Genomic DNA, 10,746 nt, shown 5'->3' on the forward strand with positions numbered 1-10,746 from the left:
AGTGTGGTGGAACTTCTCCGGAGGGTGTATGGGATGGTTGCAATATAAAGCGGGGAGAAACCCTTTATGATCAAGCACACAAGAAACCTGGTATTAATCGAGACAGTGTATTGTTCGGACCACACACACATATATTTTACACTCACCTGAGAAATAGGCACACATTTTTGCATGGTTGGATACAGAATTTTAGTGCTAGCGCATTTATGTAGACAGTAGTATATGCAAAAAATCAGCAGTAGTTTTATTAATTTTTCAGTAAATGACATTTTCATTCAAAATGCTACTCCATGGCAAGTACTCCGTCTGTAAAGAAAAGAAATATTGAGCTGATGCAGTAGTAGTATTAATTACCTGTAGTTAGCGGAGTTCCAGAAGCAAACGGTCTTGTCATCCCCCTCTCCTGAGGCTGCTGCAACTAATAGGGGAAGTTCCGGGTGGCAAACGACAAGGCCAATCGACTTGCCACATAAAGAGAGTTCATGAACACGTACAGACGGTAAAAGAAGTTCAATTAAAACTGCAATCAGGCATGCATGTTGTTGAGCGGAGATATGGCCTACCCTTAAAGCACAGTCCTCAGTGATGGTAATAAGATATTGTCGGTGACTATCAGTGTAGAGGTAGTCACACACGTCTCCATAACAGTTCGGGGGCATTATTGTGATGAGAGGCTTGGAAGAATGAACTGACCAGACCTGGAAAGTTTAGTTAATTATAGAGATCAAAATTAAATTCAACTCTATGGCAAGTGCATGCATTAAGTTACCACTGAAAATGAAATGATGTAGAAGGAAACAAGTCATTTACATGGCAAATTCCGTCTTGAGCACCAGCAAATGTTGTTGTGTCCTTGGGGTTAAACCTTAACTGAGTGTCAGGTCCACATGCCGAGCCCCCGCTAATTCTCTGACAACATTTCCAGCCCTTATCCCAGTCCCAAAGCCTGATGGGGTCCTCACAATCATCCCACGTTGCTAGCGTTATTAGCAATGGATAGGTTGGGTGAACCGCCAAAGAATGGATATGAGCAGAATAATAAGCTCGGAATTTCTTTATCTCTGTCATTGTAACACACGAGTACACACGGATTTTCCCAAAGTCTTCCCCAGTTACAAACCATTGCTTCCGTGGGATGAACTTTGCCGCATGAACCCAGACATAGTTATCTACTATCTTCTTAACCCAACGTTGTTTCTCATTGGAGTCAAACGACATCACTACTCTCTGTTGATTCATTAAAGATAGAGCCCTTATTAGCTAGGTTTCGTCTCAGACTACTGAAAGGAAAAAATAACAGAATAATGAACTTAACATGAACAGAATAATGAACTTAACATAGAAGGTGTTATATGACAGTTACCTGTGTGACTGTGTCTGGTAGTCCCAAATGGAAACTTGCCTTAAGTTCTCAACTACCAAAATCCTGTAGTACGTAAACAAGGCACAATTAAAGTGTGAAAATATATTTCAATATGACATCATGCATGCTAGTTTTGGTGCCATCGTGAAAGAATCTACTCACCATGGTTCCGTTGGATGTACATCCATCGTAGTGGTTGACTTAAATTCCTTGGTGACTATAATCTGATCGATCGATTACCACCAAACAATAAAACCTAGCTAGGTTAGTGAAACCTCCAATGCTAGCTGTGACGACTAATAATAGATAATGTGGATTGATTTTAATTTGGTGGGTTACTAGAGCAATCTAGCTCACCTTGGGGGTTATTGCCGTTGAACTTTGTGGGCAGACTGCACCCGTCACCATCGCCACATGCATCTGGCACCCCAGCTCCTCAACTCGCTGCGGTAAATCCACCTCTTCCATCATATCATCCCAGCTAATAGATGTCATGAAATTGTCGAGCGCAGACTTGCTCTCAGACGTAATCATCAGTATATATATATCATCTTTAGCGGTCGCTGCTGTTGCTCCACCAATGTGATGCTGACGTCACAAGTGGACATTGGATGCACAAGTTCATTCTCTTCACACGAGTACATATCCTTGAACTCCGGTATAATGCTAAAGAGAACATACTGATCTGCCTTGCTGGTTAGGCTCAACGGGCAACTGGTTCGCTTGCCGGCCTCGAAGCCAAATTGGAGCTTGAGAGGGTGGATATCCAGGATCTTACTATCCGTAAACCCAAGGTGTATTGGCTGCAAACAACATATGCCAACACGGGTGGCACCATGATGAGCTTTTCAGGAATTATTTGGCAGTTATATCTCTAGTAAAGATATCGTTTTTCACTAATATTGTGATACATGCACGGGTCAAATTAAGTGAGGGGACTACAACAAGTGCATACTTCAAATTAATTTGCCTTACACTACTACTACTACTACCCATGCGTATGCTTGATTTCTCTACATGTTAGGTGGTAACCAACCTTAGTGCTTGCCTCTTCTATTCTCTTGAGTGCACTAACTCGCTTCGGTAAGAATGGCCGTCCATACAAATTCATCAACTTCAGCTCATACTCCAACTTGGCAATGAGAGGCATTTCCTATAACAGAAAACGTGGAAGCGAAGATTCTAGAAATCAGTAGTGGTACATTTGGGTTTATCCTAAGTCAAACTTCTCTAAGTTTGATTATATTTATAGAAAATATATTAACATCTACAACACCCAATAAATACATTATAAGCATATGTTTTATAATGAATCTAACGACAGATTTAGAGAACATACATTAACATCTATAATGCCAAGTAAATACAATATAAGCATATGATTTATGATGAATCTGGATCCAATCTGGTGTTGTAGATTTCAGTTTGTTTTCTGTAATGTTTTCCAAACTTAGGGAGGTTTGAGTTTGGACAAGCACAAAAGTACCAGTATTGTGAAATAAATTTAGTATTCATGCTTTGGTACACCCTCTATGAGCTAAATTCGCAATCAGTTATGCCTAGAAGCAGCCCCTAAAAAAAGCATTGCATGCAAAAAGAGTTGAACAAGATTGAAGTGAAAGTTCAGAATCGGTAGCTATTGATACATGAATCAAGTAATAATCAAATTTTGTTAATTATATTGGTCCAACACTAGTGTGCAAAGCATCCCGTCCAGCCCTATTGTGCGTGACCTGCCTAAATGGGCTTCGGATGTTGCAGTTCGTTGGAGCCCGCCCCGCCAACCGCCCACGATGGCCGCACTTTGCCCTTCACGTGGGGAACAGGCGAGAAATGCTACACTTACCGATGGATTTTTACAGATTGAAGTTACAGACTGAAGTGTGAAGCCTTGATTGGAAATAAGGAGGGGGTGGGACCAGCGCTGGAAATCAAGGGGAGAAAAAGATTGGTGGGGAGTAGTCCGTAGGTGCTTTCCATGTCAGCTTGCCCGTAAGTGTAGAATTATCGGGAACAGGCGCTTACTAGCCCCTGTTCGTGAGCTGGCCCATGTGAGGCGAGCGCTTCACCTTTTCTCCCCTGCTCTGGTCGCTTCAACAGCCACCCTCCCTGATTGCTCGAGCGCCCTCAAGTCATGGACCACTCCCTCCAAAATAAAAAGTCGCGGTTGGTCATTTGACTGGACAACCGTTGATTTAAAAAAATAGGATTTTCTTAAAAAACAAAAACAATCGTAAATTCAAAAATGCTTTACGGACTTTTATTGTTTTTCACAAACTTAAAAAAAAAGTTCATCGAATTTGAAACAAAAATCATCAGATTTGAAAAAAGTTTGTCGAGTTCGGAAGAAAACATTTACTGGAAAATTTCATCAAATTTAAAAAAGTTCATCGATGAATTTCAAAAAATCTCATCGAATTTGGAAAAAAGTTCATCAAATTTAGAAAAAGTTAATCAAATTTGGAAAATGTTCATTGAATTTGAAAATGTTCACTGAATTTGAAAAAAGTTTGTCGAATTTGACAAAAGAAGAAAAAAGCTACAAGTTAACACGTCAAGGCAGGTGGCTGCTTGGTTGTGACAAGTAACACTGAGCTAGGAGATCGCCTTTTCGAATCGCCGTACACATGTTGTTTTTTGGGTCTTTAAACAGAAAAAAGGAACGTGGGCCGGCCGAGCGTGGAGAAAGGGGTGTGCGCCCTGTACCGTAAACCCTATAATCGGTCTGTTGTGCACATACGGTTGAATTTGAATAATTTTGATATGTCACATAATCACAACCATGGATTAATCAGCTATCAAGGGCCTGCCACATCCATCCATCTGACGTCGTACAAAAATCAGACACAAGTGATTGTACATGAAGTAATTCCGGGGACTGTGAGAAACTACTCCATTGTGTGCAAGAGTTTACCCTGAACTAGGCGGCGGTGGGACTATGAGATAGAGGCAGATTAGGATCTAACTAGCGATCTAATTTTGATTAGTGATTAGATTAAGTGAAGTATGAAAAATCACTTTAAAGTGAGTGGTGGGGTTGTTCCGAAGCAGCTCTCGTGCTCATTAAGTCTTAGAGTCACCATCGCTTCTTTCTCCATTTATTCATTCTTCTTTTTTACTAGTCTAAGCAAACATTATTATTTGGCTGTATTAAGAGAAGGTTCACACCACCATATCGTACCTGCACTTAACATTCGTCGAAAACAAAAAGGGAAATATTTTGGTCCGGTTTTTGAGCAAAAAAGCAAGGTTATGTCACAAGTTTTAGGGAGAAAACACTAATGGAAACTTAAACTTCACCCACTCCACAAGTATTCAATGAAGTTACTCCAAGTGATCGCACCTGTGTTATAGATGCACTCCTTACGACACCTCTGGCAGACCAGTTTGAAATTTCTTCTTCATCAAAGAGCATGAGGATGACATCCCATGTAGTAGGCCTATTCTTTGGATCATTGTTCATGCATTGTATCCCTATCTCAGCACATAATTTTACTTGTTCGAGCGGTATATGGTGCCCTGGCGTTGTTTCAAGCACGTTCATCCAACTTTCAAGTACCTGCAAATTTGACAAATATATGGAATTTAAGTTTCAATAGTTGTGATTCATTAGTTTAGAGAGGGGTTGGATGTTTCTGATTATTGTGGGATTTTCTAGCCAATTTTACTATTTTTTTGGTTCATATTGTGATTTTAGTGTATAATAGATAGATAGATAGATGTTACATTACCAGAAGATTGATTACTATAAAAACAGCATTCACATCTTCTTCTTTGTGGATATGAATCTTATTTACCTACGCTTATCAATTGTGGCTTGCATTTTTTGCAACAAACCTGTGTTTTGCGCTTGATATGCTCATTGTATTGTTTTTAATCTTTTGTTAACTTCAAATAAAAATTTCCATGTATAGAACTCGCTGGGAATAAGAAGAAATGGTAATTACCTCCTCAACTTTGTCAGTCCCTTTACACCCCGTCAGCACCTCTAGAAAAATAACACCTAGACCATATATGTCATTTTTCTTTTGTTATTACTCCGCTTCCTATGAATTCCGGTGCACAATATCTCCTGCATCATGATTGATGTGATTTCACATGTTAACAAACAAAGGGTACAAAGCTGGTGGTATCAGACAAAAACAATGGACTTCTCGAAAAGAATTAGCTTGCCTACCGTGATCCAACTATGTGTTGTGTGATGGTCCGGCTTTGATCTTCACTTAGGCGCCTTGATTGACCAAAGTCCGCAACTTTGGGCATCATATTACCATCTAGTAGTATATTTTGGGGCTTTAGATCCATGTGAATGATATGCTGCTGATGAAGATAATGTACACCTTCGCAAATGCCCTTAATAATCTTATATCGTGTTTCCCACAGAAGTCCAGCAGATGGATCTGTTGGGTGTATACACCAAAGGCATGTGATTCCTCTTATATTTGTTTGGGCAAGAAGGCCAAAAGAAATACTATAAATGTATGTAGGCAAGCCCGTGGAAGTTTATAGAACAAGAGAATGTGCCAGATTGTACCTGTAATATAGTCGGCGAGGCTTCCTTTTGGTAGGAACTCAAAGCAGAGCAATCTCTGCCATTGTTCTGCCCAGACAGTTACTCCGTTGAATTTGTCCATTACTTGTTGAGTATCGGAACAGTATCCTAGAAACCGTACTGTGTTCTTGTGCTTGACCCCTAAGAGAGAATCAACCTCACTTTGGAAATTCTTCTCATCAATGACAATTGCGCTGTAAAGCTTCTTTACGGCGACCGTCCCATTTCGAAGCTCTCCCTGCATTTCAAGGCTTAAATTGTCAACCTTGATTACGTGTGCAACCTCATGGCCAAATGGCTAGGAGATTTTAAGTCGGCACATGCATTACTAATCATATTAATTACCTTGTAAACTTCTCCAAACCCTCCAGTGCCGATTTGTTGACCTTGAGAGAAATTCTTTGTGATGGCCTTCAAAAGTGGCAGCGACAGGGGTTTAACCAGATGGGGCTTCGGGTTTGCTAATCGATGATTCAAACAAGCGTGCCGCACAACCAGATGGGTCTTCGGGCTTCGTGATACCCATGAGCATTTTACGTGACACGCCTTGACATTTTTCTAATATAATGTGGAACCTTTTTTTTATTTTTCGAAAGCACTCTATATATTGATCAAGAAATACAATCATTTGCAACCCACCACGCCACACCTAGCGGAGCTCCACGCACTAACGGACATCCACTCTACTATTGAAACAGAATTTAGCAACTTCATGAGCCACAAAGTTGGCCTCCCTCTTTTTTTTTGACAGAAAGACTGTAAGGGAACCCCCTACAGTATAATTGGTGCAACAAACCCAAATTGCAAGTACCATGCCTTGAACCTGGGTGGGTGGAAAGGCATCAGCCCCTTCACACCACTAGACTATGCCTTAGTCTGCAAGTTGGCCTCCCTCTTATAATCTTAAGGAAAGTAAATTCCTGCAACAGGTGCATAACCCCGAGCACATGCTTCTTCAAACCCACCATGGCAGACATGTCCAAAAGATCATTAGATAAAAAGATTGTGCACCACTAGACAACCCTTATGTAGTATGGGGCAATTGGATCATTTGCCCCACTTTACATGGGATCTGATGATTTTCCCCAGGATTGTCTCAATGTCTAGTGGGCCCGGCCCCACCCGTCAATCTCGAGGGGGTGAGGGGAGGGGCAAATGATCGAAGTTAGAAGTAAAGTGTGGCAAATAATCCATTTTCTCAGAGGAATATAGGCTTCATAAGAAACAAAAACTTGATGATGATGTTGGTGGTGATGGAAAGTGCAATAAAGAGGAAGCCAATAATGATTTTCCTGCAGTTATTTTGTCAGAGCAGGGGACTGTGGTTATGCCATAGTATGAGGCAGTTATGTTGTGTACTGCCAATTTCCCCTCTTTGACACAAGCTTAGAAGGATCATATCCCTGCACACAAAGTGCAATAAAGATAAAAATTTGGACTGCTTGGGCAGTCAGGAGAGAGGCTTCATCTCTCTGAGGGGACTGAAGATGCGGAAGAAGATCCCGAATCCAAAGAATTTTGGAACTAAATGTACAAATGTTTTGGTTGCTGGGCAACCTAGTGGGGGTGGTAAGTTTGTGGGTAAGTTTCCTCTGCCCCTGCCCCTGCACTTGAGATTAGGAGTGACAAGTTTGTGGGTAAGGAAGACACTGACAAAACTACCCTATCCATGCAGAGAGTTGCATGGCCCTTCATTTACCCAATAATATCATAATCCATCCCGTGTTCAACTGGACGGTTTTGTTGTCTCATGGCGGCTGTCCCTCACGTGCCATGTCCATGTCTTTGCGAATCGAGAAAACAGCTGATTGTGTGTGTTAGTGGTTGTGCTTGTTTGTTTTCTATCCTGCGGTGTTTGTTTTTTGACGATTTACATGAAATGTGAATAATTTCTTCAGAGCAGTGCATTAGGTTTGATGATATATGCCATGTTTCTCTGTTGTGTTGCAGCAATGGCGACCAAGTGCATCATCGACGCGCTGGTCGGATTCTTTGGCGTTGCGTATGGAAGCGTTCCTACTCTCCTGGAGGAGAGCCGCGTGGTTTATATTGATGTTGGGTAGGAAAAACCCCTACCGTGGCGTTTACATCAGAACCGATCGCTAGGATTCGGTTTGTTACATCGAGAGGATAGATGCGTGGAGAGGGAGAGGAGATAGAGTTAGTTGAGATTACACAAGTTGTTACAAAGAGATCTATCTCTATTTCCAACATCCTCCCTTAATCTCAACTATCCTATATTAAGATTCCTCTTGAACTCTTCAAATGGTTTGACTGGTAGTGCTTTAGTGAAGCCATCTGCCACCTGATCCTTAGAAGGAATGAACCTGATATCCAGTTTCTTCTCTGCAACCCTTTCTCTTACAAAATGAAAATCAATTTCAATATGCTTGGTTCTACCATGAAAGATTGGATTAGCAGAGAGATAAGTGGCCCCTAAATTGTCACACCACAAACATGATGTACGGTGTTGTTTAACACCCAACTCATTGAGTAATGATTCAACCCAGATGATCTCAGCAGTTGCATTGGCTAGTGATTTGTACTCAGCCTCGGTACTTGATCTTGACACTATAGCTTGCTTCCTAGCACTCCAAGAAATAAGATTAGAACCAAAGAATATTGCAAAGCCCCCTGTTGACCTTCTATCATCACTGCATCCTGCCCAGTCAGCATCAGAAAAGGCACTAACAAGGGTGGAGCTAGAACGTTTGAATTGAAGTCCTAGGCTCACAGTATGCTTTATATATCGTACAATTCTTTTAACAGTTGTCCAACGTATAGTGGTAGGTGCATGCAAATACTGACAAACCTTGTTGACTGCAAATGATATATCTGGTCTTGTCAGTGTCAAGTACTGTAAGGCTCCCACAACACTCCTATATTTTGTGCTTTCTTCTTCCTTGAGTGACTCCCCTTCAAAAGCTGAAAGTTTTTCTGAAGATGACAGAGGTGTAGGTGAAGGCTTACAGTCCTTCATTCCCATACGAGTTAGAAGCTCAATAGCATATTTGTTCTGACTTAGCACTATGCCATCTGAAATCTTCTTAACCTCAATGCCTAGGAAGAAGTGTAGATCACCAAGATCTTTCAAGGCAAACTTTGAACTCAAATCATGTAGGAGAGCATTAGTAGCATCTTGTGAAGAGATAGCAACTATAATATCATCAACATAAATCAAAACAAAGATAGTCGTGTTTGCCTTGTTGTAAATGAAGAGTGATGTGTCAGCCTTGGATGCAACAAAGCCAAAACACCTCAGCTGAGAGCTCAATCTTGAATACCATGCCCTTGGTGCCTGTTTTAAACCATAGAGAGCTTTGTCAAGTTTACACACATAGTGAGGTGTCCTTTTATCTGCATACCCAGGTGGTTGCCTCCTGTAAACCTCCTCTTCCAGAATACCATGCAAAAACACGTTCTGAACGTCTAGCTGTCTCAAGCTCCATCCCCTGGAAACAGCAATAGCTAGCACAAGCCTAATGGTTCCAGCTTTAACAACTGGACTGAAGGTATCCTCATAATCTAAATCATAACGCTGTTTAAAACCTTTTGCAACAAGACGTGCCTTATACCTGTCTATGGAACCATCTGCCTTTTTCTTGATTATGTACACCCATTTACAGTCAATAATGTTCTTACCACGTTTTTCTGGTACAAGATGCCACGTCTTGTTTTTCATGAGTGCAGAATATTCTTCATCCATTGCATTTTTCCACTTTGAGTCTTCAAATGCATCTTTCAAGCAAGTTGGTTCTCCTGCAATACATAACATGCCATGGGGTATGGTGCCATTAGTTTGGACTTTTGGATTTTTTTTATACCTTTCTGTAGACGAGTCATCACGCGTGAGGTTGGAGCCGGTTGTGCTTGAACAGGAGTAGATTTCTGCACAGGAGACGACATGGGCGAGCCTGCCACAGAGGATCCAGGAGCAGTTCCCGAATCACTTTGCAAAGCAGATCCAGACCCTGATTCTGTAGCCCATCGTGTGGTTGCCCTTGTACTTGCGGAGTCAGCTTCTGTAGAGTTGCGCGCCGCAGAGGATCCTTCAGGCGCTGCTGTCCAGGCGCGCACACGCATGGGAGTTGGCGATCCCGAGCCAACCGTGTCAGGCTGGGGCCGGTTTCTGGTGGGCGCGCGGCTCGAAACCGGCCCACTGGCGGACGATGTGGCCGACTGGGACGAGCTGGTGGGCGCGCGACTCGAAGCTGGCCCACTGGCGGACGACGTGGCTAGCTGAGACGGGCCGTTGGCGAGCGCGCGATCCGACGAAGATCTCCGTGCCTGATCCGAGGCTGCCAGTTGCTGCGGAGTCGCATGCTGCTCCAAATCAGCCTCGTTCGCCGCGCCTGCCTCAAGATTCTCCAGCACATGCAATATGGCACCGTTTTGCATCAAATCTTGGTCATTTTGAGCACCGTTTTCTTTTGTTGTTTCTCCATGGATCTGCACAGGACAAGATACACAACTGGAACTGGTTGGGTTATCATATTTGTCAGTACAATCGTCGCCCCCTTGCTCAAAGTTTCGAAGGCTAGGAGGAAGGAGAATGAGTTCTTTCTTGAGAATGGCTCCGGCATTTGGGTGTAGAGATGCAAAGGGAAATACGGACTCATCAAAGACAACGTCACGGGATATGTAGACTCTGCCACTGGCGACATCAAGACATTTTACTCCTTTGTGAATAGGACTATATCCTAGGAAGACACACTTTTTGGAACGAAAAGCGAGTTTGCGAGAATTATATGGTCGAAGGTTGGGCCGGCACGCACAACCAAAGACACGTAATGATTTGTAATCAGGTGTGGTGTCATAAAGACGTGTGACA

General features: G+C 42.3%; 1 pseudogene; it reads right to left on the reverse strand.

Moving 5' to 3' along the window:
* Positions 1-350: 350 nt before the first annotated feature.
* Positions 351-9,821, reverse strand: LOC123152855 (uncharacterized; annotated as a pseudogene).
* Between the last annotated feature and the right edge of the window lie 925 nt (positions 9,822-10,746).

This window comes from Triticum aestivum, chromosome 7A, assembly GCF_018294505.1.
Source record: "Triticum aestivum cultivar Chinese Spring chromosome 7A, IWGSC CS RefSeq v2.1, whole genome shotgun sequence".
In the NCBI taxonomy this organism is placed as follows: domain Eukaryota; kingdom Viridiplantae; phylum Streptophyta; class Magnoliopsida; order Poales; family Poaceae; genus Triticum; species Triticum aestivum.